Raw genomic sequence first — 9,449 nt, 5'->3', positions numbered from 1 at the left:
CCGAGTGGAGTCTCCATTAGGGCAGCTCTATTGATTTCTGATTCGCACTGCAGCAACAGGGCAGGGGTGTGGGAGAGAAAAGATCACATCTCAGAGATAAGCATCACTAACGGCAAAAATAAGTACACACACACACACACACACACACACACACAGAGCACACTCATCACGCATCTGTTACCAAAAGGAATCGAGAAGGGAAATTAAGACAGCTAAATTGAAAGACTATTATAACTTAGAAAAATGTATAATAAAAATAAAGTATAATGAATTCAGGAAGACCCTTGGTTCTAATTTTTAAGCCATTTTTTAAATGAGAGATGGTCATGTTCTGATTTCCAGAATGCCTTAAAAAAACGGAAAAATTGGACAGAGATGCTGGAAAGTATAGCTTCTTTGAGGGCAGTCTTGAAGATCTGCCTGAGAATTATGAAAAAAGGTCAGAGATTTATTTTTATTAAATGTGTTAGATTATTGTATCAGTTAGTCAGCTTTCATTTTCCTGTTTTGGATGCTTTGTGCTGCAGAATATCTGGGATACAGTAGCAGGTGGGTTGCAAAGCCTTGAAACAGAAATAGGTTGCATTTCAGAGTCCAACTGTGAGCCTGTGAAGCAGCGAGCGCTCTCTCAAGGTCTGTTGCCTCAGATTTGGTTAGAAATGATTGTATCTAGGTGTAGGATGGTGACTTGGTCTTTCAGACGGCTTGAGTTCATAACTGGCCCTTTTACCCTAAGACTTATCAACCACCTCCCTCCCCCGAAGAATGACGGAGGTAAGTGCAGCTTTACCATAATGGTGCTGTCAGGCAGGCAGTCTGCATGTGAGCAGCGGAAAATCAGAAGAACCGAAGAATCCATTCCCATCCCCCACCCCCGACCACGCACACGCGCGCACACACACACACCCACACACACACACATACTCCAACACCAGTCGGTTAAGGGGAAAAAGGGCGATACCTTTTTAAAAAACGAAAGGCAGTAAGCCATTATTAGCAAGAGCTATATTGAGCATGCTTGCCAGACAGGCAGCAAAGCCAAGCTCCAGTTCCGCCCAGACATGTGCCTTGCCATTTTCATTTTAATCAGCCTGCTCAGGATGGCTGCTGATTCATTTTGCAGGATGTCCCCCTGGGAGCCAAGGTGGAAGCCTGAAGCAAGCTGCTACTGCATCAATGCAGGACAGCACATCAGACAGGGAGAGTGGGGGAGGAGGAGGCGGGAGATTCCACATTCCAAATTTCAACATGGCTATTTAAACATCCTTCCCGAAAGCAAGTCCACTACAGAAAAGATAATGAAACGAAAATAAAGAAAAGATATGTCACATTGTCATTCCATTACCAAACCACCCCCCTCCGATCACACACACACACACACACACACACACGCGCGCGCGCGCGCGAGCATTTCCACAGCATGCCTTGAAATTCTAGTTTTCTTCATGGTCAGTGCAAACTGCAGTGTGTGTGTGTGTGTGTGTGTGTGTGTGTGTGTGTGTGTTTACCTGGTAACTAGCTGGGGTGGTACACCTGATTTAGCTGGAGACTTTGATTTGTGGGATTGACAACCTTATTATGCAGTGAGCTTATTATTGATATTATTCTGCTCTCGGTTGCCATGGCCACCTTGTGAGAGACATTCAATTTTCTCTCTTCCATCATCATTATCTATGAGGCCATCTGTTGTGGAAAATGAATTCAGCCTCATTTGCATGACTGATAAGCAATTTTTTTTTTTATCTATTTAACAGAAGGTCATATGCCGGGGATTTGGAGCTCGTGAAAAAAAAAATGTGGAGGAAAAAAAAGCATATCGAGAGCATGAGTGGGAGTGTGTGCATCAGGGGACGCATGTGGAAGTGAAACAGATCCCTCAGGCCTGCGAGCCGATCGCACTGCATTTGTCAGTCCTGCCCGGGCGACATTTTTTCCCTAAGCTACCGCACACTAAGCAGTGAGAGAGCTTTCCTCGCAGTCTTCTTGAAGCCCCCTGATTTTTTTACTTATTGTTGGTGGGTGTATTTCATTTTATGCTTTATTCCCTGGACTATGGGTTATGATGTCAATATTCACTGGAGACAAAAAGCAACCTTTTCTGCATCTCGGTGGTAGGCATATTCCTCTCTTCCTTTCAGACCGGTGGTGGAAAGGGGTTTTCTTTTCTTTGGGTGTCTGTTGAGCCAGCACAGTTACCAGCAGTGAGTTTGTCTTGAACTTGTGAGCGGCTGTGGTCATGTTGTGAGGTATGTGGTCTTCGTTAGGTGAATTCTGTGGACTCGGTGGACAGCGGACGTGTTTCCGTGGTCCGGAGCCTCATGCTGCAGTGCCCATTGTTTGCTCCTTTTTAAAGTTATTTTTACAGCATGGCTGGGAGCTGCAATGTTCCAGGTCTAGAGAGTGCGTAATCCACAGAAGTCTCTCTTTACGGCAAAATGGGTATTGAGATGCATGCCTTAACTGTGGTGTTGTTTATTTAAAAAAAAACAAACAAACAAACTTGCTGCATGATGATCCTTGGAGGATTTGCGGGCACTGAAGCCAGAACTTAACAGAGACTTTACTGGGTTACTTTACATTGCAAATAAAGCACAGCATTTTTACAGAGGCTGTTAAAACATGAGATGTCCTTGCTGTGATGTTACATTTGCCTAGATGGTAAGAAAGTTGGCTTATATTGTTTAAACTCAGAAACTCAAAGATTTTTAACTATAGCCTGAATGTTTGAAGTTCATAATGATGAAACATTATTTCAATTATAACAGAAATATGTCTTCTAAAGCAACTTAAATTAATAAACTGGACGTTCAAACTGCACACTTTAATTTCAAGATAGGTCACAATAAAGAAATAAATATATATGCAAATATTCACATGATAGTTATTTATTCAAAATATAGAGCACTGATTTTGAAGTTAGTACGAAACTAACCATGACAATTTTTTATGTTACTAACACTATATAATGTATAGAATTTTTAAGTTATTTATTTACTTAGGATAAAAATATTTTTATAGGAGCTTTTTGGCTTAAGTGCATTTTACTGCACAAAATTAACTTCATAGAGAAAAGCACCCTACCACCACCCTTATAGGCATAAGGGAGTCTTTCTAATTGTTCAAGTTCATAAAAGTTATGTTGCTTTCTAACTGATACAGATAAAAATGTGATCACCTTTAAAAAAAAATGGTTTGCACAGTATTCCTTTTTGAAAAACAGTTCCATTGCATTCCTGTAAGTTTTCACCTCTCAAGAACTTTGAATACAAAGTGTTGATTGTATATTACATGCACTACCAAGTGACACATTCCTGAAAAATGGAAGTTTATTTTTTCTAATTGATGTGGAAGAAAGTGTATTATTCTATGATCTTGAGTACAATAAGTTCATTGGTTAAAGTTCTCCTTAAAGTTGAACTGTGGTTACATATTTTCTGTATTAGAGACAATAGACCATGGCTGATGTGTTTGTAAGAGAGTTTTTTACTTGATGGCACTTCTTTTAAAACTCTTGCTACAGTAGCACGGACTACTCATAAGCACTAGCGGCTGTTATATAATCCCTCCTTTTTAAATCAGCCATTTTTTAAATATATTTTAGCTTGAGTATTAGAGAAATGATTTCATTTTAAATATTAATTTCACACTTAGAAAGTTCAAAACAACAAAAGCCTGATAGTTTGTGAGGATTATTTAAAGTGACATCACTTTTCTCAGGGGACTGTAGTTAAGGCACAGTAGCGTGATACCTGCATCTATATTATAAGATGAAGGGTTATGCTGTTGCCTTTTGATCAGTACATGTAGCCTTCAGATTTGTAAAGCAGAATTGTCAACTTCTGAGAAACCTAGGAGGTAGCATAGTTGATTTTTCCCTCCCCCCCCCCAAAAAAAGTTAATTACCAATCTTGGTTGGATTCTTCCTTGCCTCCCTGACATTTGACTGCTGCTAATTCACTGATTAATCTCATTAATGTGATTATAGTGGGATTTGGAGCTGGCTGCCATTGTTCTGTAGACAGTGCTATTCAGCCTGAGCACTTTGCCACCTCATTCAGTTTTGCTGTGATTTTTCAAAGCCTGGTTGAGTGAGCTATTGTGAGCAAGGCTCCTCTCCCTTTCCCTTTCAGCACCGGGAGCTGTCCGCTGCTGATAGCAATTACATTCAGCGGTGACTGACTTCCTACTAGTTTACTGGCAATGTGAAAATGGCTTACTTTCATCACCTTAATGATTGTGCTCCTTGAGGAAGAAGCAGGAGCAGCCTTTACGGTCACAATTGGGTGTTCTGAAGATGGTGGCAGAAAGGATATGCAATCTCAGTATTTTATTTTGCACATAAAAATTTTACCCTACTTTCCAAATCACCAAACATGATTTCATTAGAATTACGTGCATATGTACAACTGTGAGTGGAAAAACTATAAACACTAGGTAGACATGTTTTTTCAAGTGGAAAATATTTTTGTAATAGAAATTTATGTAATAATTGATAAAATTTTGTTTTCGGAACCATGAACTAGGATTATCAAGATGAACCTGTAAGGCAATAAATAAGTGCACGTAAAACATAAATTTCAACGTCTCTTGAGCTAAACTTGCATCCTCCAGTAAAACTTAGGCTGATTTCATACATGTGAAGCTGACATCAAAGTTGAAGGCCCAATAATTTGTGACCGTGGATGTGTGATGTACCAAAATCCCTGAAGGAATGAAAGCACCTAATTTCCTTTTGGGTTATAAAAACAGCACAAGCATGATTTTAGGAAAATGTGAGCATTTTTAGAAAAGGAGCCTCTTCAGTTTATGGTTTTCATTGTTCCTGATGTGTTTTCACGTAGCTTATTTATTTTTTACTGTCTTGAAAATATTTATGTTTCATGGCTTACTACTGAATGCAGCTGATGTTTTATGTCTGTTTTCTATGCCAATTTTCAATACATTAGGGAGGAGAAATAACTTATTTTTGCAACTTCAAGGTTTTTTAAAGTTTCTCTATTCGTTAAAACTATACTTGAAATTTAGAGTCACTAATATGACTATTTGTTGATTTGCTTTTAGAAACACCTCACATGTGTGATTTAAAAATCCAAACCAGTCCTCTGTGAAAAAATTATTCTGTTGCCTAAATAATGTTTTCAGAGTCATATGGGTAGATTTCCAACTCTACCTGTAAGATAATCTAATTTGAGGGAGAGATATTGTTTAAGAAACACAGTATATCACCTAAAATACTTTGTTTACTTATTTCATATTTTAATGGCTATCTTTTTAACTTCAAACAACTTAACATTTTAATTACCCTTAAATATTTTATATCAAGAAACCCACTTAGTGTACTAAGAGGGATTAGCAAGGCTCTTTTCGGTAAAGACCGCCCTGCCCTGACATTGAAGTGTGGCCCATCTGGCTGTCCCCTTGAGTTCAGGGCTACAATTCCAATCAATAACCAGGTTTTCAACTGCATCTACTACCTAGCCATAAAGTCTGCCTTGACACAAAGTCCCACCAGAAGTCTGTCCAGGAAGCAAATGAATGCAGATTCAGAAAGAAAGATCTTTATTTTTGGTAAATTCTTATAATCAAATTACTTCATATCATAATTTCATTGCAATAGTATTATTTGTTTTATTACTTCCAAATTTTTAAAAGGGCCCTTTTCACAAATGTCTTCTTTTTGTTTTCTTTGAAAATATGTGTAGCATTCCTTAGAAAGGAGTAACAGAGGCTAAACTTGAACAAGACTTGCAAATGATTAACATATTTTTCAGCACGCCAGCTAAGTTTCATCAAACCACATTCTTTACCACAACCCTACACCTGGCACTGATCTATGTTTATTCCAAATTAAACTAAAGAGAAAAGATATTACAAACTTTAAGTTGTGTGTGTGCATAAAATTATTTTTTAAATTCTATTTTGCACTGGTGGGGGTAAATTGTATCCAAATATCATGTGTGGCTGATATTTAAAGAAAGGATATTTTTTTTAATTGGCACATACCACAAATTAGAAATCTTGTCTACAGTGATCATAACTTGTACAAGAAATAATATTAAACTCTCTACTTTTGTAGTAATCTATTGTATGATTTTTCTGATATCAGATTATTTTAAGGTAGCAGCTATACATTTTCCATGAGTAGGCTGTATTTCAATGCAACATGGTTTCATTTTGGAGTATGCTTTGTGTCCTGTCCTCTCTCTCTCTCTCTCTCTCTCCCTCCCTCCCTCTCTCTCCCTGCCTCTCCCTCTCCCTCCCTCTCCCCCTCCCTCTCCCCCTCCCTTTCCCCTCCCTCTCCCCCTCCCTCTTCCTCTCTCTGTAACTCTGTTCCTGTTTGTCTGTTTTTGCTTCCCTCTCTTCTCTCTGTGTCTCTTTCACACCTGCATTGTTCAAGCATACACAATGATTTTTCTATGCCTGTTTTCACAATGAAACTGTTTTAAGCTTTGACATAATAATGAGTCCTCAGGGTATCTGTAGAAGTAATCAGAGATGGCAGAGAAAATGTAAGCCAGGTGTTATAAAAGTAGGAAGAACGCACAAATGCCTATTTATTATGTGAAGAAATACTGATAAGCATTGCTGTGTCGGGCTGTTCTCCTGGAAAAATTTTTCCTAAAATGTATCTCTTTAAAAAAAAATCCTTACTCCCCACGTGGTGATTATTGGAAAAGTTGGGAGGGGGAGGAAAATATTTTAGTCTCAGTGAAAGGGGTGTTGTGCTGTGAGAAGGCAGAATGGTACAGGATATTCTCCTAAAGCATCTCTAGCTCTCGCACTGCAGTGATTTCCAGCAGGGCTGGGTGGGAAGGGAACAGTAGCCTGTGTAGGAACCAGTGTGTCTGGTCTCAACACGTCAGGCAAGAGGCTCGGGATTTAGGGGAATCACCTCTGAAAGCTGGAATAAGGTGTTCTTGGGAACTTCAGACTTCTGCACTGCCCACCCCCCACCCCCACCCCGACGGAAGCCACAGTCAGCATTGTGTTCTGTGGAAAGCCTGCAGTGGTTTATCACTGGTGGTAGTTCTGCCCCAGACTCTCCGTCTACACAGTGAGCTGACAGTGACAGCGCTGGAGGGTAGGGGCGGATGGAGCGGGGATGTATAGGGAGACGCGATCAACACGTGCCATGGGCTCTCCACAGCAGAAATAGCCCTGCATGTGTAGAGAAATAGACTGCGGAACGGGATCTCTCTCGATGGCCACCAACTCTTCTGCGAAAAGGTATCGCTTTCTCTCTATTTCAAGGCTGCATATGATTTATCTGCTCGTTGCAACTTCCAGCTCTTTAGAATTATTTCATCTGATCTCCCCAGCAAACGGTTGTTTCCCTCCCTACCTGTCAGTCCTCATTTGATGACAGATCACAGCACTTCTTAAAATCGCCTGGTTTGGTGTGCAAATGAGCCAAGAATGGGCTCCTTCTCCAAGAGAGCTAGACCTCCGGTATCACATCATCGTGGGCAGGCCCCCAGATACCTGTGTGCTGCTGGGTTGTCATTAAACAGAAGTCTGTGTCTGCAAGGCTAACGTCCAGGGGGAGGAGTGGGAGGTGCTAAGTAGCCTTTGTGATTTAATGTGGACTTTCGTAGTGGTGAGTGTTATAACAGAGGTCTGCAGACAGCGCGGTGGTATGGTTACTGCTGGACTGAAGCTTTATTGCTTGACCCAAGAAGCCATCTATAAAATCAGCACTTTTTTTTTTTACCGGAAAAATGCTAATGAAAGTCATATATCTATGTTCCTTTCCGTATTTTGAAATCGTATCTGGTCTTGCCTTTGCGGATCAAACTTTCTCTGGTATTTTTTTTCCCTTCGAGCAATAGCGAGAGATGGATGATGTTTGAACTTTCTTGGAGAGATAGTTTTATGTCTTTTGTTTTAAAAGAAAGTGATCACAGGAGCTGGTAGTGAGGCAGAACCCAGTGTGGTTGGCAACCCCAGGGACGGTGAAGACTCAGTTCAGTTAACTCTTGTGTGGCTGCTCTTCGCCTTCTGCGGTCCAGCACAGGCTTCGGAACCTCTTTTTGTTTTGTTTGGATGCTAGGCACTCGCACCATGTGAAGCACTGCAGGTCTGGCTGACTCTGCGAGACTCCTTCGGCCACAGCATGAATCCACCGTAACATCAATGACGGGAGGTGGGGGGTGTTTTTAGATCCACTGCCTCCGGGGTGACTGTTCCCGGCCTGCCTCTGGTATTCACAGTTCCCATCTATTACAGTGAATACGGCTCTGCACATGATACCCATTCTGCTCCGGAGATTTAGGGGCCTGTGGGTACAATGTAAGAAACATACAGCACGCATCCCCAATCTTGTCTGACTGTGTTGCAAGCTTCATAAACAGGAAGGTTAGAAATGACTGGTTGAAGCCACAGCTATCCCTTGAAAAATACCTAGCACAGCGCTGAAGTCCCCTCCCCGGGCTAGGATTTGGGGAAATGGATATGTTTGGTAGTTCTTAGAGGATGCAGCCCGACACAGGGTAAGTCAGCGGCGTGCTGGTGGTGCTGTGCGGCCATGGCCTCCCCGGGAGCCCCGCTCGGCACGCGCGACAGCCCGGCCGGCGTTTAGTGGTGTCAACTTATTAATTTCCATCTTCGACTTCAGGCCTGTTAGTTTCCTGTCTGAAAGCATTATTACTTTTGTCCATGTGGCAAAATAATTAGCATACAGATGAGCAGTGGCCCGGCGTCTGAGCGCCGGCAGAGGGAAGATGTGCAGTGGAAAGTTGATTGGATGAACGCGGAACAAATGGTAGGCGTTGAGGAGCCCCGCAAGAGTTCTGGGGCCGTGGAGCGGGGTGCGGGCTTTTCTGGGTGAGTCCCCGACATGGAAGGCAGGGTGGCTGCCGTGGGGACGGCTGCCTGCCAGACGCCGGCCTAGCCGAAGCGGCCGGGGGCTGCAGCCACAGATCATGCGTCTGGACCACTCTGTTTTGCGATGCTCCAGGTTTCTCTTTGATGGTCCCTGCAGGTAAATATGTCCTGTCCTCCTTGTTGTTTCCAGAGCGGTGGCTCTGCTTCCCAAAGTGGAGCAAAGTTCAACTCCTCCTGGTCAGTAACAAAAGAACAGTCATTTGCTGCTGGTTTGGGGTGGATGCTCCATCCATCTTCCCGTGCCTGGGTCTGGAGTGAAAATTCCCCGTTTAGAGATTCCTGTGCTCAGAAATGTACAGCAGCCATTATTCAAGGTGTTTAATTAATATTTGCCGGAACAGTGTCTCCAGGCCAGTAAAATCCGCGAACGTGGTTTCAGGTGAAGCCCAGACATAATTAGTTTTGACTGGTGTATATTTTTCCTGGCTGGGAAGGGGATTTTAGCCAATTTAACCAGCAACTTACTGGAGATTGTGGAAACCGAACTCAAGTTTCTATTGATCTGTACAATCCATAGATAGGAGATAGAAAAATCAGCACAGCCTCTGATACTTTCCGTTCTTTCC

General features: G+C 42.0%; 1 protein-coding gene across 1 annotated transcript in view; it reads left to right on the top strand.

Moving 5' to 3' along the window:
• The first annotated feature begins 1,811 nt into the window (after positions 1-1,811).
• The window catches only part of MYT1L (myelin transcription factor 1 like), a 442,535-nt gene continuing 434,897 nt past the window's right edge, over positions 1,812-9,449 (top strand). Inside the window, exon 1 of the mRNA XM_040496904.1 lies at positions 1,812-2,015. The gene's annotated coding sequence lies outside the window, so the exon portion shown is untranslated. The remainder of the gene's footprint in view (positions 2,016-9,449) is intronic.

The sequence above is a fragment of the Herpailurus yagouaroundi genome, unplaced genomic scaffold (genome assembly GCF_014898765.1).
Source record: "Herpailurus yagouaroundi ecotype Mexico unplaced genomic scaffold, PumYag 188, whole genome shotgun sequence".
NCBI lineage: Eukaryota > Metazoa > Chordata > Mammalia > Carnivora > Felidae > Herpailurus > Herpailurus yagouaroundi.
This window is presented reverse-complemented; position numbering and strand designations above follow the sequence as displayed.